Genomic DNA, 25,111 nt, shown 5'->3' with positions numbered 1-25,111 from the left:
TTATTTTTATTATCTTCTTCTTTTTTTCAAAAAAATCAAAATTTTTTTATTAAAAACCTTTTCTTTTCTTTGTTTAATCTTTGTTCTTGGTTTGAGTCTTTTGTTTTTGCTCTTGTTAAAATTTTCGAATTCTTTGAGTCTTTCTTTCTAAAAATTTTCAAAAATAGTTTCTTTTGTTGAATCTTGTGTCAATCTTTAAGTTTGGTGTTTTTCTTGTGTCTTTTCTTTAAGTTTTCGAAAAATTGTGTCTTTGATTTTTAAAATTTTTAAGTTTGGTGTCCTCTGCATGTTCTTGTTTTCTTTGAATTTTTTGAGTTTTGTTCTTGGTGTTCTTCTTGATCTTCAAAGTGTTCTTGTTTTTGCTTTTTGTTTTCATCTTAAAATTTTTAGGTTTGATGTCCCTTTGTGTTTTCCCTTCTAATTTTTGCATATTAGGTGTTTTAGATCTAAAAATTTTAAGTTTGGTGTCTTTTTGTTGTTTTTCTCTTTCTTCATTAAATTCAAAAAAATCAATCTTTTCTTATCTTTTATTGCAATTTTCAAAAATCAAAATAAATTTTTCAGATTTTAATTTCAAAATCATTATCTTATCTTATCTTAGTTTCAAATTTCCAAATTCAAATATTTTCAAAATAAAATCTTTTCAAAAATCATATCTTTTTCAAAATCGTATCTTATCTTTTTATGTTTCTTAAAAATTCAAAAATCTTATCTTATCTTATTTCAAATTTCAAAACCAAACTTTTTCAAAAATCAAATTTGTTTCAAATCTTTATCTTATCTTGTTTCAAATTCAAATTTCAAATTTTAAAATAAAATCTTTTCTAATCTTCTATCTTATCTTGTTTTCAAATCTTTTCTTAATTAGTTACTTGTTTTCTCTCTCTTGTTTTTCAAAACTTTCTAACTAATTCCTCTATCTTCTAATTTTTGAAATTTCTTCTTCTATTTCTCTCTCTTTTTTTTCGAAATTCATTAATTAATTTTCAATTCTTTTTAATTAATTAACTTTTATTTTCGAAATAAATAAATAAATAAAATAAAAATAAAAATATTTTAATTCTTGTTTATCTTTCTACTTCTATTATTCGAATTCTTCTTCTCCTTCTTCTATCTTCATTCTTCTTTTTTTATCCCTCACATCTCACTGGGAGTTCTCTGTCCCCTGGCATAGAAGCTTCCTTTCTTGTTGTATTTGTGTTTTCTTATTTATGACCACGAATAGGGATAAAGAGCCTCTCTTTAATCTTGATCCTGAACCTGAGAGGACTTTAAGGAGGAGCTTACAACAAATTAAAGCACAACACTCCGGAAGAAACCTTTCAGAAAATTTTAAACAAGAGGCAGAGAACATGGCAGCCGAACCTAATCATGAAGGAGAGGCAAGAAAGGTTCTTGGTGACTTCACCATGCCTACCTCTGATTTTTATGACAGAAGCATCTCTGTACCTGCCATTGGAGCTAACAACTTTGAGCTTAAGCCTCAGTTAGTCTCTCTTATGCAACAGAATTGCAAGTTCTATCGACTTCCATTGGAAGATCCACAATAATTCCTGTCATAATTCTTGCAAATCTGTGACACTGTTAAGACCAATGGAATAGATCCTGAGGTCTACAGACTTATGCTCTTTCCCTTTGCTATTAGAGACAGAGCTAAAATATGATTGGATTCTCAACCTAAAGAGAGCTTAGACTCTTGGGAAAAGCTGGTCAATGCTTTCTTGGCTAAATTCTTTCCTCCTCAAAGGATGAGCAAAATCAGAGTGGAAGTTCAAACCTTTAGACAAAAAGAAGGTGAATCCCTCTATAAAGCTTGGAAAAGATACAAGCAACTGATCAGGAGGTGTCCTCCTGACATGCTTTCAGAATGGTCTATCTTAGAAATTTTCTATGATGGTCTATCTGAGATGTCCAAAATATCATTGGACAGCTCTGTAGGTGGATCATTCCACTAAAAGAAAACGCCTGCAGAAGCCTACAGAAGCAAGAGAAATCATTGAGATGGTTGCAAACAACCAATTCATGTACACCTCTGAGAGAAACCCTATGAACAGTGGAGTCCCTCAGAGGAAAGGAGTTCTTGAAGTAGACACTCTGAATGTCATATTGGTTCAGGAAAAGATCTTGATCCAGTAGGTCAATATGATCTCTCAGCATTTGACTGGAATACAAGCTGCAACTGGCAGTACTCAGGAAGCTTCTTCTGAAGTAGAAGCTTATGATCCTGATCAACCCACCATGGAGGAGGTGAATTACACGAGAGAACCCTATGGAAACACATACAATCCCTCATGGAGGAATCATCCTAACCTCTCATGGAAGTATTAACAGAAACCTCAGCAAGGTTTCAATAACAATCAAGGTGGAAGGAACCAAAACAGGTTTAACAACAGGCCACCATTCCCATCTTCTCAAGGGAATATGGAGAACCCTAAGCGGAGCCTTTCCGACTTAGTCATTCTAGTCTCCAGTCTCTCTAAGACCATTCATAGTTTTACAACTGAAATAAGATCCTCTATTAGAAATTTGGAGATACAAGTTGGTCAGTTGAGTAAGAGGATCCCTGAGACCCCTCCTGACACTCTTCCTAGTAACACTAAAGTGAACCCAAGAGAAGAGTGCAAGGCCATCACCACTGAAGCTGAGCCCGAATCTGAAGAGACTGGGAAGGCATTGAATGCAAGTAAGGAAGATCTCACTGGGTGTTCAACGCCCAAAATAGCTAAGAGCCTGGCACTGAACGCCAGTGAGGAAGCCCTCACTGGGCGTTCAACGCCCAAAATGGTAAGGGAACTGGCGTTTAACACCAGTAAGGGTATTCATGATGGGCGTTCAATGCCCAAAGAGCCACCAGAGCTGGCGTTGAACGCCAGTAATGGCACACCTTCTGCTTGTTCAATACCCACTCAAGAAATCCTTATCCAAGAACTAAAGGAAGCCAATGCTCATATAGAGACTATAGAGGTTCCCTTGCATGCACTCCTGCAATGCATGAGTTCTGATGAACACTCATCCTCTGATGAGGATGAAGACGCTAGGGAAGAGCAAGTTGCTCAGTACCTAGGAGCTCTCATGAGGCTGAATGCCAAGCTATTTGGTACAAGGGCTCTAGAGGAAGAACCTCCAATACTTACCAAAGAACTAAATGCTTTGGTTTAGTAGAAGCTACCTCAGAAGCTTTCAGATCCCAGACGCTTCTTAATTCCTTGCATCATAGGCACCATGACCTTTGAGAAGGCTCTATGTGACCTAGGGTCAAGTATAAACCTCATGCCACTCTCTGTAATGGATAAGCTGGGAATATTTGAGATACAAGCTGCAAACATCTCACTAGAGATGGCAGACAAGTCAATGAAGAAGCCATATGGCTTAGTAGAGAATGTCTTGCTGAAGGTTGAAAACCACTACATCCCTGCAAACTTCATAGTCTTGGATATAGGAGAGGATGAGGATCAATACATCATCCTCGGAAGACCTTTCCTAGCTACTTCAAATGCCATGATTAATGTGGCAAAGGGAGAAATGGTTTTCCAACTAGGAGAGGACTACATCTTGTTCAAGATGTCCAATCCCAATTTTCCCTCTGATAAGAAAGAGATAGTGGTGTAACACCTAGTGTTCCAACCCTCTCTTTCAGTGCAAAGCTTTACTAAGCCCCCAAACATCAATTCTAAGTTTGGTGTTGAGCAGCCATTAACAAGCTCTAAGAGCAAAGGTACTAAGAAGAAAGTACCTAAAGGTTGGAGGGATAAGAAAGTCTCCACTGAAGGTCTCTCACCTGGCATGAGAGTTGTGTTCACCAAGAAGCCAGTCATACCACATACAGTAAGTCGTGTCCTGTCTCTAGAGCATGTGGAGCTCATTCATGAGAAGACAGGTAGAAAGTTCACTGTAAGGGACAAAATTCTGAGCCTATATTCACCTCCGTAAGGAGCTAACCGTCAAGCTAATAACGTTAAAGAAGTGCTTGTTGGGAGGTAACCCAATCCTAATTAATTATTTATATTTCTTTTAATTACTTAAAATTTTTTTTCTTAAGTTATTTCTTTAGGTTCATGATCATGTGCATCAGTCAGAACAGAGACAGAAAGGTTCAGCAATGAAAACAGAATACTCTGAATGGAGTGTGTTGCTGGCATCAAACACCAGCCAGGGAGCACTGGCTGGGCGTTCAACGCCCAAACTGGCAAATTTACTGGCGTTGAACGCCAGCCTTGGGCAGAGCTTGGGCATTTAACGCTCCGATTGGCAGCAAAGCTGGCGTTGAACGCCAGCCAGGGAGCAGACCCTGGGTGTTCAACGCCAATGCAGAGGGTAGGGATTCTAAATCTTCTAGCCTCTCAGGACCAGTAGGTCCCACAGCATCTTTACCTACCCCACTTCTTCCTTCTTACTTTTACACTTCCTCATACACTTTTTCCTATAAACCCTAGCCCAATCACATCCATATCACTTCCCGAAAACCATCATAACTCCCACCAACCCCCACCCACTTCAAAATCAAATTTCTCTCCCATTTCCCCCACCCATGACCGAACCCAACCCTAGCCCACTCCTATAAATACCCCTCTTCCTAACCCTTCATACACACACCTCTCATACACATCAAAGCCCCCTTGGCCGAATTGCTCTCTCCCTCCATCTTCTTCTATTTTCTTCTTCTTCTATTCCATTCTTCTCTTTTCTTTATTTTTCTCGAGGACGAACAAAGCTTTTAAGTTTGGTGTTGGAAAAGCGTTGCTTTTTGCTTTCCATTCCCACTTATGGCACCCAAGATTGGAGAACCCTCTAGAAAGAGGAAAGGAAATACTGTAGTCGCCACCTCTGAATCTTGAGAGATGGAGAGATTCATCATCAAAGCCCACCAAGACCACTTCTATGAAGTAGTGGCAGAGAAGAAGGTGATCCCTGAGGTCCCTTTTAGGCTCAAGAAAATGAGTATCCAGAAATTCAAAGAGTGATCTGGAGAAGAGGTTGGGAAGACCTAACCAATCCCATCCAAGAAGTTGGAATCTTAATGGTACAAGAGTTCTTGCTAATGTATGGGTTATGAAAAACCATGACATTAGTGTGAACCCAAATCCCAAGATTTGGAGCACCATGGTCCAAGGGAGAATCTTAGATTTTAGCCCAAAAAGTGTGAGGTTGGCGTTCAACTTGCCTTTGATGCAAGGAGATCCACATCCTTACACTAGGAGAGTCAACTTTGATCAAAGACTAGATCAAGTGCTCTCAGACATCTATGTGGAAAGAGCACAGTGAAAAAGGAATTCCTAAAGCAAGCCCACTCAACTAAAAAGGCTTGACCTCAAGCCCATAGCTAGAGGATGGTTGGAATTCATCCAACACTCTATCATCCCACTGTAACCCGTCAGAAGTGACCATTGAAAGAGCCATCATGATCCATTGCATCATGATTGGAAGTGAGGTGGAAGTGCATGACGTGATTCCTCAAGAACTGTACAAGATAGCTGAGAAGCCTTCCACCAAAGCAAGGCTAGGTTTTCCTCATCTCATCTGTCACCTATGCAATTCAGCTGGAATTGTCATAGAAAGAGACATCTTCATTGAGGAAGACAAGCCCATCACTAAGAAGAGGATGGAGCAAACTAGAGAGCATATACAAGAGCCTGTGTAACCGCCTCAACATGAGATCTCTGAGATACCTCAAGGGATGCAATTCCCTCCTCAAGGCTATTGAGACCAATTGCATAATTCTCTTGGAGAATTAAACACTAATATGGAGTAATTGAAGTTGGAGCATCAAGAGCATTCCACCATCCTCAATGACATAAGGGAAGACCAAAGCGCCATGAGAGAAGACCAAAGGGCTATGAGGGAAGAACAACAAAGACAAAGGAGTGACATTGAAGAGATCAAGCACTATATTGGGTCTTCAAGGAGGAATACTAGCCGTCACCATTAAAGGTGGATTCGTTCTCTTAATCTCCTTTTCTTATGTTATTTATCGTTTTCTGTTATGTTGTATTGTTTGTTCTCTTGTTCTTATTGCATGATCATTTCCATATATGTCTTTAAGTTATAAAATATTCCATATATCTCTCACCATTACTTAAAAGAAAATTTCATTGAAAAGAATTGAGAGATATATGAATTTCAAGTTATATAATACGAATAGTTTAATTATTTTGATGTGGTGGCATTGCTTTAGTTTTCTGAATATATGAATAAACAGTACATATTTGAAGTTAGAATTAAGAATGTTGGCTCTTGAAAGAATGATGAAAAAGGAAAAGTATTATTGGTAATCTGAAAAATCCAAAAATTAATTCTTGAAGCAAAAAAAAGCAGCAAAAAGAAAAAGAAAAAGCATGTTGCAAAAGAAAAAAATATAATATATATATATATATATATATATATATATATATATATATATATATATGCATGCCAAAAAAATATAAAAAGCAGAAAAAGCTAATATCTCTTTAAACTAAAAGGCAAGAGCAAAAAGCCAATAACCCTTTAAACCAAAAGGCAAGGGTAAAAGGATCCAAGGCTTTGAGCATCAATAGTTAGGAGGGCCTACAAGGAATAAAATTCTGGCCTAAGCGGCTCAACCAAGCTATCCCTAACCATATGCTTGTGGTGTGAAGGTGTCAAGTGAAAAGCTTGAGATTGAGCAGTTAAAGTCGTGGTCCAAAGCAAAAAGAGTGTGCTTAAGAACTCTGGACACCTCAATCTGGGGATTCTAGCAAAGCTGAATCACAATCCGAAAGGGATCACCCAGTTAAAGTGTCTGTGGCATTTATGTATCCGGTGGTAATACTGAAAAACAAAGTACTTAGGGTCATGGCCAAGACTCTAAAAGCTGTGTTCAAGAATAAAAAAGAACTAAACTAGGAGAGTCAATAATATCATCTGCATTCTAAGTCCCTAAAGATGCCAACACTTCTGAATTTCAATGGATGGTGAGATGCCAAAACTATTCAGAAGCAAAAAGCTACTAAGTCCCGCTCATTTAATTGAAACTGAGCTTGATCACAGAATTAATGTATCACTACAAAAATTCCTTCGGCAAGTATACCGAATTGTCGTCAAGTAAAAACTCACAATAGAGTGAGGTCGAATCCCACAGAGATTAATGGATTAAGCAAACAATAGTTGATTGATTATTCTAGTTAGACAAGAATAATTGGCTGATGAGCAACAAGAAATGTAAATGACATAAAAGTAAAGTAAAGCAATAAAGTGCAAGAAAGTAAATGGCATGAATGTAAAGTATAAGAAAGTAAAGTGCTGGAAATGTAAAGTGCAGAAAATGTAAATAACCATAAAGTAAATAAAAGAAAAGAAGATAAAATAAGCATTGGGATCAAGAGATATTGTGTTCTCTAGATTAATTGATTTCATCTCATCTTCAATCATGCAACTTATTGACCTCTTGGCAATCATGAGTGATTGAGTCCCAATTCCTTGGTAACTCAATCTCCCCAATCTTGATCAATAGCCAATTCCTTGGTCTAATTGCTCATGAGAAGAGATGAAAAATGGTCCTTGATTATACCACACACCTTTCTAGACCCAAATAATAGATAGATTAAATGTCACAATATCCCATCCATACCCAAATCTACTCAAGTCTGAGAAGGATTTTCAAGCATGGTTTTATGATTCCTCTTCCAAGGTTCACATAAAACCCAAATACATTCAATCTCTTTTCCAAGATAATTGAATGCTAACATGAAGAACGAAAATCCTTCAAGTAAATCAAAGAGAGATAAAGAGAAGAAGAAGAATAAAAGCAAATTAATCAATCAAATTGCAATAAAGCTCTCTTTCCCAATGGAAAGAGTTAGTGATTCATAACTAAAATATTTACAAGTAAGAAAAAAAAGAGAAGAAGATGATGGTGAGAAGAGAGGGTCCGAAGACTCCCTCCCTAGCAGCCTCCTTTAATTCTATAAAACTAAGGCCTTTATATAGGCTTTCCAAAATTACAAATTGAAATGAAATTGAAAACAAATTACAATGAAAAAAAATTGAACAATTCTAGATGCTTCTTGTGGCCTTGATTGGTTGACAATTGTGGCTTAAATGAGAGTTGGAGTAGGCTTGGTTAAAGGTTGGGGGCTGCAAGGAGAAGTTGGCGTGTGGTTTCAAGTGCCACGCCCAATAGAAATTTCTCACTAGAGTATGACCCACTTTGCACGCTGAATAGATAGAGTTGTTTGGGCTTTAAATTGAATGTCCACTATGAAGTATTATATATTGTTAGAAAACCATGGATGTCAGCTTTCTAACATTTTTACAATCAACGCATTTGGACCTCTATAGCGCAAGTTATGCCCATTTGAAGGTGAAGAGGTCAGTCTGTCAAATACCCCAGCGTGCCACGCCCACTCTTGGCATGCCACGCCCCTTGTCTTCTGAAACTGGTGTGCCATGCCCATTCTTGGTGTGCCACGCCTTCAATGATACACTAAATCTTCCTCTCTGGCCATTAGAACTGGCGTGCCACGCCCAAGACCTGGCGTGCCACGCCCTTTTTAGGAAAGGGATTGGCGTGCCATGCCCAACTTTGGAATGCTGAAAGAATGGTCTTTTTCACCTTTAGGTTTAATGTCCACTATAGAGTGTTATATATCATTAGAAAGCTCTAGATGTCAACTTTTCAACGCCACAAAAAGCGCATCATTTGAACCTCTATAACTCAAGCTATGTTTCTTTGAAGATGAAGAGGTCAGGCTGGTATCTCTACAGGGACGTGTTTTTGGGTTCAATATCTTCCTCAATTCCATTGTCCACCATAAAGTGTTATATATGGTTGGTAAGCTCTGGATGTCTACTTTTTAATTGCACTGGAATCACCTCATTTGGAGTTGTGTAGCTCAAGATATCTTCATTTGAATGGCAGGAGGTCAGGCTAGCATATGCCCCGGCGTGCCACGCCCATGTAAAATTCTTCAATCTTCTTTGATGGAATGTTGGCCTGGCGTGCCACGCCTAAACACCAAGTGGCACACCCTCTTTGAGATCTTTGCTTCACAAGCTTAGCATGCCATGCCCATAGCACCAAGTGGCATGCCCATTGATGAGAGTTGGATTTACAAGCTTGGCATGCCACACCTAAAGCACCAAGTGGCACGCCATCTTCCTTTGCTTCTTTAGTTCTTTTTGCTTGTTTTTCCATCATTTTCTACAAAGTAGATCAAAATCAAATGGACGAAAGTAATCTATGATTTAAGCACAAAAGTATTCAATAATTAAGCATCATAAGTGAAAATTAAAGGTGAAAAAGCACAGAAAAACATAACATGATATGCAGTCATCACAACACCAGACTTAAATCTTGCTTGTTCCCAAGCAAGAAAAGAACTATGCACAAAGAATTCTCTTAATTGGAATGTATTGAAGAATTGCTTATGATGCCTTAGTGGGTGAAGTGATTAAGTGACAGTAGGGTAAACTCCAATTTATATGCTTATGCAAGGATTCCAGTGCTCATTAGTCCTTACGTTTTGGAAGTCTTAGATCTTAGGACTTTCATTCAAATGATATTATAGAAGTCTCTTTATAGATTGTCACCTTTGAAGCAGCACTTATTTTCTATTATTTTTCTTTTCTTTTTGTATCTTGGCCTCGACTCTAGGTGTCATGTCTCAAAGCGGCTTTTTAAGATAATCTTTCAATCAATACTCCCAAACCAGTTGGTCTAAAGTATTAGATTTTGAAGCACCCCTTAGGATTTACTTGCTCAAGCCTCTCTCTTTAACTCAAATCCATCACAAGCATTTAACTAGGACAATAACTCTTTGAGTTCTTGTTTCTTTCTTTTTCTTCCTAGTAATTGATGCTCAGAGCCTTGGACCTTGTTTTTTGTTTTTCTTTTTCTTTTGTTTTCTTTTGTTGCTGCTTCTTGGATCAATAGATGTTTGAGAATTTCCATAATACTTCTCTAAACTTCCTTTCCTGTCTATGAGCTCCCATACAAGTTTTCACAAACATGCAACCTCAATACACAATCATACAATCAGAACCTCCACTCCTCTTAATCTTTTGCTTGCCCTAAGATTTATAAAATTTTTCAATATTTTCCTTTCAAAAGAATGATTTCTTTGTTGCATTCTTAGAGATATTGGGTGCAAGTAAAATTCAAGATGATAATCATGATATCATAGCAACATGTTACAAATCAAATATCAATCTATGCTTATTCACAAGGAGTAATCACACATGCATACAAAAAAAATTGAAGATAATCATGCAATTTAAAGTGCTGGAAATAAGTAAGAAGAAAAAGGAACTTTACCACCTTGTAGTTCATCTTCATTGTTGTTGTCCTTTTTCTCCTATTCTTCCCCTTCCTACACCAAACTTATAATGATTGCTTATCAACAAGTAACAAATAAAACAGTGGTGATGGGGTTTATGTTGGGTCATGAGTGTCTTAAACAATGAAATGTTAGTAATGCATGTACTTAAGCAAGCAAAATTGAGAATGACAATAGAGACACAAGAAATAGAGACATTGTGATTGCATTAATAAGTGGTGTGTGCATGGTACTTTGCATGAAAGGTAAGTGGCAACACCAAACTTAGTGTAATACTTTCATTTTAGAATGATGCAAATACCCAGTGAAGCTTGAAAACAAATTTTGTTGCATAGCAACACCAAACTTAGAATGCAATCATATGCCAAACTTATTAAAAGTAAACTTAAGCAAAGAAAGAAAATGTTACCTATGGTTGGGTTGCCTCCCAACAAGCGCTCTTTTAATGTCATTAGCTTGACATGTTGTTCATGACTTTCTTCCTCTTCTTCCAGATTGTTAAGAGGAATGACCTCAAGAGGAAATAGGAGCCAGTTAATGTCCCCTGTTTTGAGTACCTCCCAGCAAGCTTTCTTTTGTTGTTAGCTTGAGTGAACTAGCTTTTTGGGGTAGGGTTGGAATTGCTTTTGGTTGACCTTTTCTTCTTCATGGATATTGTCCTTCTTTTCTTGGTCACCATCCTCTTTTTAGTGCTTTTGTTGATTGCCTTCACTTCTTTGATTTCAAGACTTGGTTGTTGTGTGCTGGTTGGAGTGTCTTTTTGAAGAACTGAAGATTGATGGTTTAGAAGTTATAGTAAACTCTCGTTGCAAGTATAGTTACTAAACCAAGCAATCAACCTTTCTTACAAACGTTTTGGTTGTCACAAGTAACAAACCCCTTAAAAATTGATAACCGAAGTATTTAAACCTCGGGTCGTCTTCTCAAGGAACTGCAGGGAAGCATGTTCTTATTATTGGTTATGAAGATTGTAAATTGGGGTTTTGAAGATGAGGAACAAGTAATTTAAATGGCAAGTAAAATAAATAAATAACTGTAAAATAAACTTTTGGCAAGGTATGAGAAATTGGAAGTCCTATCCTAGTTATCCTTATCAATGATGATGAAAATTGAATCTTAATTCCACTTAGTTAACCTTTACTTAAAGCAAAGGAATGTCAAGCGACTAATTAGTTTGATCTTCAGATCCTAGTTACTTCCTAAGAAAAGATTGGGATTATTGAAGTTCAATTCAATTAGCAAAGGTAACAATTATCAATCATGTTGAGTTTGATAACTCCTGAGTTACTAATTTCTTAACCAAGACCAAAAGGGAAAAAGTAGATCTATTCGAATAAAAATGTCTTCAGATTGGAAGTAACAGTAACATAAATAAAAGAGAGCAATAATAAACTGAAATACCTCAAATAACATTAATTAAAAGAATCATCTGTAACATAGAAAGGTTCATAAATTGAATTGAGAAAATAAGTAATTAAAAAGGAATATTGAACCTGATAAAAAGGGGCAATCATGAAAGCAAGAAAAATCCTAAATCCTAATCCTAAGAGAGAGAGGAGAGAACTTCTCCCTAAAAACTACATCTAAATCATGAATAGTGAATAATTGGAGACTCTCTTTTGAATGGATGTATTCCCCCACTTCATAACCTCTGATATGTGCCTTCTGGACTTAGATTTGGGCCAAAAAGGGCTTCAGAAATCGCTAGGAGCGTTTTCTGTAATTTTTGGTGTGTGGCCTCTGTCACGCGTCCGCGTGGGTCACGCGGTCGCGTCATCTGGAGTTTTCTTTATCACGCGGTCGCTTCAGTCATGCGTCCGCATCATATGCGTTTCGCTTAAGGCGCGCGATCGCGTCAATCACGCGGTCGCGTCACTGCCATTTCGCGCTGGCATGCGGCCGCGTCGTCCATGCGATCGCGTCACTGCCAGTTTCTCCAAAAACTCTGTTTTGTGCTTTCCTTCCATTTTTGTATGTTTCCTTTCCATCCTTTAAGTCATTCCTGCCTTAGAAGATCTGAAACTACTCAACACACGAATCACGGCATCGAATGGAAATAAAGGGTAATTAAAATAATTATTTTTACATACATCACATAATAAGGAAGGGAAAGTAAAACCATGCAATTTTCATGAATAAGTGAGTGAAGGATTGAATAAATCACTTAATTTGAGCACAAAATATATCATAAAATATGGGTTTATCAACCTCCCCACACTTAAACAATAGCATGTCCTCATGCTAAATCCAAGATAAAGAGTAAGGTAAGGTTAAAGTGGTGGAATCTCATACAATGCAATCTATTCTAAATGCAACTACCTAAATGAATCATGCAATTCTAATTTTTTTTATTCACTTGTATATAAAACTTACATGTAGTTAAATTAATTCACATTCTCAAGGAATCATATATGCATAGCCAAACCTTAGATAATGATAAAGCACTTTTACAATTGAGATGGGAAAGAAAAATATTTTACAAACTTGCAAGACAATTAACAATTTAAGCAGAGATATATGTTGATGAGCTATTGAACCCTCACTGAATTTTGTGTTTACTCTCTAGTCACTCAGTGTTTATTGGGTTAATCACTCTATTCTTCTTTTTATCCTTACTTTCTATAACTTTGTTCTTCATCTAACCAATCAAAAATTATAGAATATAGGCATACAAAAATTATGAGGTCTTTAATTAAGGTTGTAATGGGGCCAAGGTAAAGGTAAGGGTATATGTATAAGGTTAAGTGAGCTAATAAGTGAATCCTTGATTAGTCTAAGATTTCACCTAACATACATACTTTGTAAAGCAAGAATTTCTTTACCTATTCACCCAAATTTTCCCACTTTTGATGTTACATGCTCATGCATTAGTTTTAATTTTGTCCCATGTGCATTGCTTTATTTTGCATTTGGGGAATTCTTTTGTATCCCCTTTATTCAAATACTGAAAAATAATTTTTTTTAATGCACATGGTAATTCAATTATTTTGATTTCACATGAGCATGCTTCCCAAAATTTTTATTTTGAATTATTTTATTCTTTTTAACTTTCTACCCTTTGTTTTTATCATCCATGTTCCCAATAGGTTTCCCACACTTAAACAATACATACTTTCTACCTTAAGCTAACCAAGGATTCAACTTGGAATTTTTATTTTGTTTTTCTGCTTAAGGCTAGTATTGTGGTTTATAGAATAAGAGGGGATTTAAAGGCTCAAGGGGGCTAACAAGGGTGATGTAAAAGGTAGGCTAATTTGGGATAAGTGAGCTAGAATCAAACAATGGCCCCAATCACTTTCTTGGTATGTATCTATATTCTATAATCGGACATATAGATTAAAACAAAGTAAAGAACACCATAATAAAAAAGAAGGGCAGAACACACAGGAATAAAAATTATGGTTTGAATGTAACCATACAATTAAGCTCAAAACTCACAGGCTATGTGTTCTCTAACTCAAAAATCATATATCAGTTATATATGTCATGCAAGTAAAAATTAAGAGTTCCCATTATTGTCAATGTAAATCTTAAGGTGGCTTTAAAGTTTTAGTGTTTCTCCTTGATGAAATGTTGTTAACTAACTAACATGTAATGCTATATATAAGGTGTGTGGATTGTTTTTATTATGTTAAAGTCTCTAGTTTACTTCCTTTTTATATTTTTAATTTAAACTAAGTTATCTTATGCTAAAAAGGGTAAACTATACTAATTAATCCACAATTTCTATAACTAATAAGTTAGAATTACAACTAAACTAAATGGCTAAAATATGAACTAAAGTGCAACATGCAGAAATATAGTAAAAATACATGAAAATAGCAATGTATAAGTACTGAGAAAATAAAAAATAAAAAGAAAAATACAGAAGAGTAGCAAAATAAAGTAAAAGAGTCTGTAGTGGTTCACTAAAAAATACGCCAGAGATGGCGACCTCCCCACACTTAAAATGAAGCATCGTCCCTGATGCTCACTCAAGAAGGGTGTGAAGGGGTGTCATCACTGGAAGGATGGGTAGCCGGAGTCTCTGTGGGGTGGTCTGAGGATCTGCCTGCTGCAAAGGGGGTGCTGACTGAATAGGGATCTCTGGGTCTACAGCCTGAATCTGAGGCGGGGACTCTTGCTATGATGCAGCCTGCTCCGTGTCTGCCTGCGTAGCCTCTCTCTGTGGATGGGTCTCCGCCTCGTGATCATCCGCCTCCTCCTTAGATGGCTCTGATGGTATGTCAGGCTTGGAGGGGATGTCGCTGCCAGAACGGATCATCAGCTTCAGGTGCTCATAGCGTCGCTTGCTGCGACGCTCAGATCTCTCATATCGGCACCGGTTGCGGCGCTCCATCTAGTCTAGCTGCTGAAACAGGCGGTGTACTAGGTGATAAACTGGCTCTAAGGCAGGTGGAGGTGCAGTAGTGGTAGCAGGGGTAGCTGGGGTAGCTGTAGTGGAAGAGGGGCCAGCAGATGGTGTGGCTGTCTCACCAGGAGCTGTGAGGAATAGAGGTCTGTAGCCCAAAGCCAGAAAGTTCCTGCTGTGAGGGATAATCTTCTTGCATTCTGCAGTAGGTGGCTTCTCATCAGTATCCTCCCAAGGCACATCAGCTCGACGGCCTAGCTGTGTAATCAGATATGGAAAGGGGAGAGTGCATCGGACGTAGTCCCTGGCCATGTAGTACCGGATGAAGCGGGGCAGGTACAGGTCCTTACCCTCCATCACGCACCATATGAGGGTGATCATAGCGGCAGGTAGCTCCGTCTCATGGGTACTCGGCATAACAAAGTTGCTCAGGGTCTGATGCCATAGCCGAGCCTCATCATTTAAGTAAATCCGCTTGATTCCCTTAGGCATGGTGGTGTTCTGACCCATGACCCATGGAACAGTCAGGTCAAGGGCTATCCTTGCCTTGACGGCATCCCAATCAAACTTCATGAAGCGCATGTCCTCCTCAGCCTTTTGATAACCATCTGGCTGATCAGATTTAGGCAGAAGCTTCAGAATATCCTCAATGGCCTCTTCAGTGACCAGTATCTGCTTCCCTCTTAGGTTCACTGCATCTAGGGAAGTTTTGAAGTAATTTCAGTAAAACTCTCTTACCCAAGAAGCATTGACCTCAGTCAGGTTTCTCTCCAGGAAGAACCAGCCTCTTTGTTTGATCTGATCAGAGGTGTATTGCTGGAATTCTTTCGGAATTTTCAAAGTCCACTCCAGGTACAGGTTCCTGGAGGTTGCAAACACCGGATACTTGAACTCGCAGTATTTGTTTGCAAACTTGATGGGATCAGTAGCAGGGAGTAGCTGGTCAGCCTTCTCCTGCGGGATAAAGTGTTTCTCCCGCCAGGAGTCATCATGCATGATGTCTAGGATGGACATAGAGGATTCTCCTCTTTTTCGTTTGCCAGTTATTGCCTTTTCTTTTCCTTTTCTTTGGGTGTCAGACATCCTGAAAAACAAAAATCAAGGATATAATAAAAACAGGAAAACAAGTAGGCAAATAACAAAAGAAGCACATAATGGCAAAGGAGCAGTAGAATGATGAAAATGAGTTAAGTAAATGTGCATTAAGGATTGTATAGGAATTAGAAAACTGATAAGAAAATTTCACAATCCAAAATGTAAGATCCATAGACTTCATGTTAATTAGGAAAAATTATCAGCATGCCTCGGTTAGAAGGTTAAAGAGAATAGTGAAAAAAAAATAGAAGAGATGTTTTGAAAGGTAAGTAGGTTAGGAATGAAAAAGAGGTAAGAAAGTTGAAATCAGTAAGTTAGTAAAAAGAAAGTCAGAGTAAGTGGCATGATGATCATTTTCTAAGTAACAAGCATTCACAATTATAAGCTACAGTTAACTCATATCCAAACAAGGAAATCAGGTTGATGATGATTCAGATAGATATAGAAATAGCAAAAATTGGAATCTAAACATCAAAAATGCAGATTATGAACCAGGAAATCAAAAAGAATAAGAAAGCTAGCCCTGGTATTCATGAATTGGTTTGGTAAAAGCAGAGTTCAAAGTGCCAAAACCAAGACATGAATGGAAACAAAACAGTTTATAGAAAATTGGGCAGCATTTCGGCTAAAATTGGATGTTCCCAGAAAATAAACAGCAACAGAATAGTTCATATAAAATAAAATAAACTGCAATTAGGTATGAACAAGAAAGAACATTCGCAATAGCAGCATGAACAGTAAGAACAGCATATGAACAATACTAACATCACAGCAACAGCAGAATTGCGAAAATTATAAAACAAGAAGCACGAACAGCGCAATTAATCAGGCCTAAATCCACTAACCACATCCTAAGGTACCTAACCACCTAGAATCCACTACAACATGCATATCTAACTAGCCTAATTATGAACATAAACAAAAATTATGGTATTAACTATGAATTGAAAGAAGGGTAGCGTTCGACGGAACCTGGTAGGCATATGAATGAAAGTGAGGCAGAGAAATGGCTGGGGGATGGTGGTGGTAGTGGCTGACGCGGCTGTTGAGGGTGGTTGGTGCGGCGGTGGTGGCTGTTCGGAGGCAGGGGGTTTCGGGTAGGGTAATGGGGGTAGGGTATAAGGGGGAAGGAAGGGAAGGGGGCGTGGGCAGTGGGTGGAGGCGCGGCGGTGACCGCGGCGCAGTAGGGGTGGTGGTCGCGGAGGGGGCAGCGGTGGTGGAGGGAAGAAGAGGAAAGAATAAGAAGAAAGAGAGGGAAGGAAGAAGGAGGTGGCGTTGCGGTGGGGTCTGGGTGGTCGACGGTGGGGCGGTGGTCGGTGGTGGTGGCTGGAAGTTGGTGATGGTTGGTTGCAGAGAAGAGAGGAAGGAGAAGGCGGTTGGGGGGCGCGAATGGGTAGGGTTTCGCGTGGCTGGGTGTTATCGAATTTGAATCCACGCGATCGCGTGGGGCACGCAGTCGCGTGGCTGGGGTGGAATGGGGGTTGACGCGATCGCGTGAGTGATGCGATCGCATCGAATGGGTAAAAGGATGAATGACGCGGTCGTGTGAGGCATGCGATCGCGTCGCTGGAAATTGTGCTAACACACAATTCTAGCGTCGTTTCAGCGCAACTCTGTCTCCTTTGGGGTGTTGTACAATCCACGCGACGCGATCGCGTCGCTCACGCTTTCGCGTGGGATGGGTGTTGTGCAAGTGACGCGATCGCGTCCCTGACGCGACCGCATGGGTCATTTTGTGCTGAACGCGCAACAGCCGCACGATTCCAGCCCAACTTTCTGGGCGTTGGATCCTTACGCCGATTTCCAGATCACGCGGCCGCGTGAATGACGCAGACGCGTGGGAAGTGTTTTTCGCAACTGACGTGATCGCATGAGTGATGCGGTCGCGTCGCGCGCCTTTTTTTTATATATATGCAGGTATGCAATTATGCAGTATGCAATGCGAGTGAATAATATTCAGGTTCAATTGAAGAGGAAATAAAAATAAATAACACAAAATAAAACTGAAAAAAAAACGACCATACCATGGTGGGTTGTCTCCCACCTAGCACTTTTAGTTAAAGTCCTTAAGTTGGACATTGGATGAGCTTCCTGTTATGGCGGCTTATGTTTAAATTCATCCAGAAATCTCCACCAATGTTTGGAATGCCAATGGCCTCCGGGGTCCCGAACTAGGCATGTAAAGCTTCTGAGCAGCTTCAAACAGATTCTCAGGTTCCCGGGGTGGCGAATGTCAGAATAGATTCCAGGATCCCAAACCTTGCTTTTAAATCCGCCTCCGTCTTGATCTATATTTTTCCATCCGTGCGGTTTAGAAAGTAGATTCTCACCATGGTGACCAAACATTTTCCGAGATCCATTCGATTGATCATGATGCCAATCCGTGCACTTCCAGTTGAAGCGTGGAACCTTATTGAACCTTGTGCACCAGCTTTGAGTGCGACCCATTTCCCTCCTGCTCTTAAAGCCGCAGAGAGCTCTAAGCTGGCCATCTGTTTCAAGCAACCCATATTAAAGTGGAAAAATAAAGCTAAAGGTTAAGGATTGTACCCACTTGAAGCTTGTATTGGGTGGTAATGGCCTTGGGATAGGTGTTTTCAGTGGTTCTGTAAGTTCTACTCCCTTGTGCTTTTCGGTGAATTTCTCCACTTCCTTACAGACTTCTTCAAATGCATCCATGTCCTGATCAAAGCCTTCTATGTCTTCTTCGTCACTTAAGTTATAAACGGGAGGTTGAGATAAATCTATCTCCGCATCATCTTCGTATTCACTTGGGGAAGATTCTTCGATCTCAGAAAATTCACTTGCGGATGCAAGTTCATTACTAGGAGAACTTGACTTGAGATTATCATCATCAAGGAAACTTGCTTCTTAGATTATTCCGTCTAGTTCTTCATAAAAGACTTGCTTTGAGAGTTGTGCACTATCCTCCTTAGCATCAATTGTAACGTCCTTGATAGAATTTTCCACAATTCTGGATTCCCATGGAAATTCAGCTTCTCCTAAGTCTTCAACCAACTCTTCTTCTTTTACAATGATAGCTTCCTCTACTTGTTCCAGTATGAAGTCATGCCCTGTTCTGTCTACTGGAGTTTCTAGTATCTCCTTCATACTTCGCTCTTCATTAGATTATCCACATGGGGCTGTAGGAGGTCTTTGAATGTTCGAACGTCTAGAAGATAATTGACTTACTGCTTGCTCCAGTTGATGAAGGGTTGTTTGAAGTTGATCTACTGTTTCCTTGAGGCGAACCTCTGATTCTCGGGGTGATGGATTTGGACGTGGTACATGGGGAAGTGATGGTGTTTGGGAATAATTGGATTGGAATTAGGGTAAATGAGGGTCATATGGTGGTGAATGGTGAAAAGGAGCTTGTGAGTGTGGTAGTTCTAAGTTATGTTGAGAGGATGACCTATAAGCACAGGGTGGGGCTTGTTGGTAACTACAAGGTTGTCCACCATGTCTATTGGCTTGGTATGCATTGTAGAATGGTCTTTGTCCATGATATCTTGGAGGGTGTTGTTGCCTAAAGGGTTGATCAAATCCTCTTGGCTCCATCCGTCTTTGATCTCTCTGACCTTGATGCATACTCCTGTTATAGCTTTCACTCCTTTCAACAATATTAAAACCAAACTCAAAGCGAGGGGGTGAGAATTCATAGTAGCTAATAAAAATTAAAAGAAGAAAATAAGAACAAATAAACAAGTAAAAGAGAAATATTTACAATAACCAATAATAAGGCACACGATTGCAAGTCCCCGACAACGGCGCCATTTTGAAGAACTGAAGATTGATGGTTTAGAAGTTATAGTAAACTCTCGTTGCAAGTATAGTTACTAAACCAAGCAATCAACCTTTCTTACAAATGTTTTGGTTGTCACAAGTAACAAACCCCTTAAAAATTGATAACCGAAGTATTTAAACCTCGGGTCATCTTCTCAAGGAACTGTAGGGAAGCATGTTCTTATTATTGGTTATGAAGATTGTAAATTGGGGTTTTGAAGATGAGGAACAAGTAATTTAAATGGCAAGTAAAATAAATAAATAACTATAAAATAAACTTTTGGCAAGGTATGAGAAATTGGAAGTCCTATCCTAGTTATCCTTATCAATGATGATGAAAATTGAATCTTAATTCCACTTAGTTAACCTTTACTTAAAGCAAAGGAATGTCAAGCGACTAATTAGTTTGATCTTCAGATCCTAGTTACTTCCTAAGAAAAGATTGGGATTATTGAAGTTCAATTCAATTAGCAAAGGTAACAATTATCAATCATGTTGAGTTTGATAACTCCTGAGTTACTGATTTCTTAACCAAGACCAAAAGGGAAAAAGTAGATCTATTCGAATAAAAATGTCATCAGATTGGAAGCAACAGTAACATAAATAAAAGAGAGCAATAATAAACTGAAATACCTCAAATAACATTAATTAAAAGAATCATCTATAACATAGAAAGGTTCATAAATTGAATTGAGAAAATAAGTAATTAAAAAGGAATATTGAACCTGATAAAAAGGGGCAATCATGAAAGCAAGAAAAATCCTAAATCCTAATCCTAAGAGAGAGAGGAGAGAACCTCTCCCTAAAAACTACATCTAAATCATGAATAGTGAATAATTGGAGACTCTCTTTTGAATGGATGCATTCCCCCACTTCATAACCTCTGATCTGTGCCTTCTGGACTTAGATTTGGGCCAAAAAGGGCTTCAGAAATCGCTAGGAGCGTTTTCTGTAATTTCTGGTGCGTGGCCTCTGTCACGCGTCCGCGTGGGTCACGCGGTCGCGTCATTTGGAGTTTTCTTTATCACGCGGTCGCTTCAGTCATGCGTCCGCATCATATGCGTTTCGCTTAAGGCGCGCGATCGCGTCAATCACGCGGTCGCGTCACTGCCATTTCGCGCTGGCATGCGGCCGCGTCGTCCATGCGATCGCGTCATTGCCAGTTTCTCCAAAAACTCCATTTTGTGCTTTCCTTCCATTTTTGTATGTTTCCTTTCCATCCTTTAAGTCATTCCTGCCTTAGAAGATCTGAAACTACTCAACACACGAATCACGGCATTGAATGGAAATAAAGGGTAATTAAAATAATTATTTTTACATACATCACATAATAAGGAAGGGAAAGTAAAACCATGCAATTTTCATGAATAAGTGAGTGAAGGATTGAATAAATCACTTAATTTGAGCACAAAATATATCATAAAATATGGGTTTATCACTTTTTCATCAAGAGCTTCTTGAATTGGTGGTTCAATGAACTCACCCTTTATGCAACTCTCTGTTTCATTGCAGTGTGGACTCCCTTGATTGAACTCCTCCCTTTCGACTACATGATGTTTCATTGATGAATTAAATTGTGTGGGTTTTGGAAGGAATTTTGTGTTGAGGCAAACTCAAGTGGTGAAGAATTTTGATATGAAAAATTTGGGGGTGAGGTTGGATAATTAAGATGTGATGGCTCTTGATGAATGGGGTATGAATGAGTGAAATATCTTTGATTTTGATCTTCCCAGCCACAACATGAGTAGTGATTACACTCATCAAAATATGGACTATTTTGTGGCCCTGGGAAGCACCCTATTTCATGTTCTCGATACTCCCACCCACTATGAATATAATAACGTGAATTATTTTGTGGTGGTGGAAAGTTTCCCACGAAATTCACTTGACCAAAATATGATGGATACTCCATTCTTCTTCAAAATGCTCTATCTCAAACAACAACCACCAAAAGAAATTGGAATCTTCCTTGTTACAAACGAGGGATTCTTAGTGAGGCAATATCACAAACAGTTAGTTAGTAAAAGGAAATAAAGAAACAAAAGAGATCAAATGAACAAAAACAAAAGAAAAATGTCTAATCTAGGTAATCAACCAACTGGTAGTTTGTTAATCACAATTAATCCCCGGCAACGGTGCCAAAAACTTAATCACAGAATTAATGTATCACTACAAAAATTCCTTCGGCAAGTATACCGAATTGTCGTCAAGTAAAAACTCACAATAGAGTGAGGTCGAATCCCACAGAGATTAACGGATTACGTAAACAATAGTTGATTGATTATTCTAGTTAGACAAGCATAATTGGATGATGAGAAACAAGAAATGTAAATGACATAAAAGTAAAGTAAAGCAATAAAGTACAAGAAAGTAAATGGCATGAATGTAAAGTATAAGAAAGTAAAGTGCTGGAAATGTAAAGTGCAGAAAATGTAAATAACCATAAAGTAAATAAAAGAAAGGAAGATAAAATAAGCATTGGGATCAAGAGATATTGCGTTCTCCAGATTAATTGATTTCATCTCATCTTCAATTATGCAACTCATTAACCTCTTGGCAATCATGAGTGATTGAGTCCCAATTCCTTGGTAACTCAATCTCCCCAATCTTGATCAATAGCCAATTCCTTGGTCTAATTGCTCATGAGAAGAAATGAAGAATGGTCCTTGATTATGCCACACACCTTCCTAGACCCAAATAATGGATAGATTAAATGTCACAATATCCCATCCATACCCAAATCTACTCAAGTGTGAGAAGAATTTTCAAGCATGGTTTTATGATCCTCTTCCAAGATTCACATAAAACCCAAATACATTCAATCTTTTTTCCAATATAATTGAATGCTAACATGAAGAACGAAAATCCTTCAAGTAAATCAAAGAGAGATGAAGAGAAGAAGAGGAATAAAAGCAAATTAATCAATCAAATTGCAAAAGAGCTCTCTTTCCCAATGGAAAGAGTTAGTGATTCATAACTAAAATATTTACAAATAAGAAAGAAAAGAGAAGAAGATGATGGTGAGAAGAGAGGGTCTGAAGACTCCCTCCCTAGCAGCCTCCTTTAATTCTATGAAACTAAGGCCTTTATATAGGCTTTCCTAAATTACAAATTGAAATGAAATTGAAAACAAATTACAATGAAATGAAAATTGAACTATTCTAGATGCTTCTTATGGCCTTGATTGGTTGACAATTGTGACTTGAATGAGAGTTTGAGTGGGCTTGGTTGAAGGTTGCGGGGTGCAAGGAGAAGTTGGCATGTGGTTTCAAGTGCCACGCCCAATAGAAATTTCTCACTGGAGTATGACTGACTTTGCATGTTGAATAGATAGAGTTGTTTGGGTCTCAAATTCAATGTCCATATTAAAGTATTATATATTGTTAGAAAACTCTGGATGTCAGCTTTCCAACGCTGCTAGAATCAACACATTTGGACCTCTGTAGCTCAAGTTATTCCCATTTGAAGGTGAAGAGGTCAGTCTGTCAAATACCCCAGTGTGCCACGCCCACTCTTGGCATGCCACGCCCCTTGTCTTGTGAAACTGGTGTACCACGCCTATTCTTCGCATGCCACACCTTCAATGATGCACTAAATCTTACTCTCTGGCCATTAGAACTAGCATGCCACGCCCTCAAGCTGGCGTGCCACGTCCAACTTTGCAATGCTGAAAGAATGGTCTTTTTACCTTTAGATTTAATGTCCACTATAAAGTGTTATATATAGTTGAAAAGCTCTAGATGTTATCATTCCAACGCCACAAAAAGTGTATCATTTGGACCTCTACAACTCAAGTTATGTTCCTTTGAAGATGAAGAGGTCAGGCTGGTATCTCTGCAGGGACGTGTTTTGCTCTTTGTGATTTCGGGGTCAATATCTTCCTCAATTCCAGTATCCACTATTAAGTGTTATATATGGTTGGAAAGCTCTAGATGTCTACTTTTTTATTTCACTAAAATCACCTCATTTGAAGATGTGTAACTCAAGATATCTTCATTTGAATGGGAGGAGGTCAGGTTGGCATACGCCCCGGCGTGCCACGCCCAAGACTAGCGTGCCACGCCCATGTAAAACTCTTCAATCTTCTTTGCTGGAATGTTGGCCTGGCGTACCACGCCCAAACACCAAGTGGCATGCCCTCTTTGAGATCTTGGCTTCACAAGCTTGGCGTGCGACGCCCATAGCACCAAGTGGCATGCACACTGATGAGAGTTGGCTTTACAAGCTTGGCGTGCCACGCCCAGAGCACCAAGTGACACGCCAGCTTCCTTTGCTTCTTTACTACTTTTTGCTTGTTTTTTCACCATTTTCTACAAAGTAGATCAAAATCAAAGGGATGAAAGTAATATATGATTTAAGCACAAAAGTATTCAATAATTAAGCATGATTAGTGAAAATTAAAGGTGAAAAAGCATAGAAAAACATAACATGATGCGCAGTCATCAGAACTTCATAGGAAACTCTGAGATTTATTATATATTACTCTTCTTTTTATCCTACTATGTTTTTAGTTTCCTGGGGACAAGCAACAGTTTAAGTTTGGTGTTCTGATGAGCGGATATTTTATACGCTTTTTACCATCATTTTCATATAGTTTTTAGTATGTTTTGCTTAAGTTTTATTAAGTTTTTATAGGTTTTAGTGCAAAATTCACATTTTTGGATTTTACTTTGAATTTGTGTGCTTTTATGCAATTTCAGGTATTTTCTGGCTGAAATTGAAGAGCTAGAGCAAAAGTCTGGGATTCAGAGGCAGAGAAAGCATTGCAGGTGCTATCCAGATCTAACCTCCTTTCACTCAAAAGGCTTTTCTAGAGCTACACAAGTCCAAATAGAGCATTCTCAATGGCTATGGAAAGTTAACATCCAGAGCTTTCCGGAAATATATAATAGTCTATACTTTGCTTCATAATTGAAGGCCCAAAACTGGCGTCCAATGCCAGCCTCCTGCCCTATTCTGGCATCCAGCGCCCAAAGGAGAAGAGACCATCGTCCAACGCCCATAAAGGACCCCCTAGCCAGTGTTCAATGCCCTAGATGCCTTCTAGCACATGGATCTCAATCAAGCTCAACCCAAACACTCACCAAGTGGGCTCCAGAAGTGGATTTTAGCACTAAAAGACTGTTTTACCCTTCTTAATATAACCCTTAGTCATTAGTTTTGTATTTAAAAGATTTTTACACCTCTCATCAAAGGGAGGATGCATAATTTACATGTTTATGATTGTATTTTCTGTCAGTATGAGTTTCTAAATCTCCTAGGTTGAGGGGAAGAGCCCTGCTGAGATGGATCAATAAAAGTATTACTGTTTCTCTTCAATCCGTGTTTGATTCAATTTTAAGATGTATCTTCATTCTTCAACTTGATGAATGGGATGACCTATGACAATCATCTTCATTCTTTATTCTAAGACCGCGTGCCTGACAACCACCTGTGTTCTTCTTGGGTTCGTGTGACTACGTAACTGGAAAGCATTGAACCTCTAGCTTGATTATACATATCTTAGATGGCTAATCTACGACTTCGTTGGGGACTTCTCAAGACATCAGTTCAGCCGAGGTATGGGGATATTTGGGTCTATGTGGTAGAG

General features: G+C 38.7%; 1 non-coding gene across 1 annotated transcript; it reads right to left on the bottom strand.

Annotated features, from left to right (window-relative positions):
• Positions 1-1,754: 1,754 nt before the first annotated feature.
• Positions 1,755-1,863, bottom strand: LOC112731756 (small nucleolar RNA R71). Its single transcript, XR_003167519.1, has one exon. It is a non-coding gene; the product is annotated as a small nucleolar RNA R71 (small nucleolar RNA).
• Between the last annotated feature and the right edge of the window lie 23,248 nt (positions 1,864-25,111).

The sequence above is a fragment of the Arachis hypogaea genome, chromosome 12, assembly GCF_003086295.3.
Source record: "Arachis hypogaea cultivar Tifrunner chromosome 12, arahy.Tifrunner.gnm2.J5K5, whole genome shotgun sequence".
In the NCBI taxonomy this organism is placed as follows: Eukaryota; Viridiplantae; Streptophyta; class Magnoliopsida; order Fabales; family Fabaceae; genus Arachis; species Arachis hypogaea.
The sequence above is the reverse complement of the archived record's forward strand: the minus strand, read 5'-3'. Positions and strand labels throughout refer to the sequence as shown.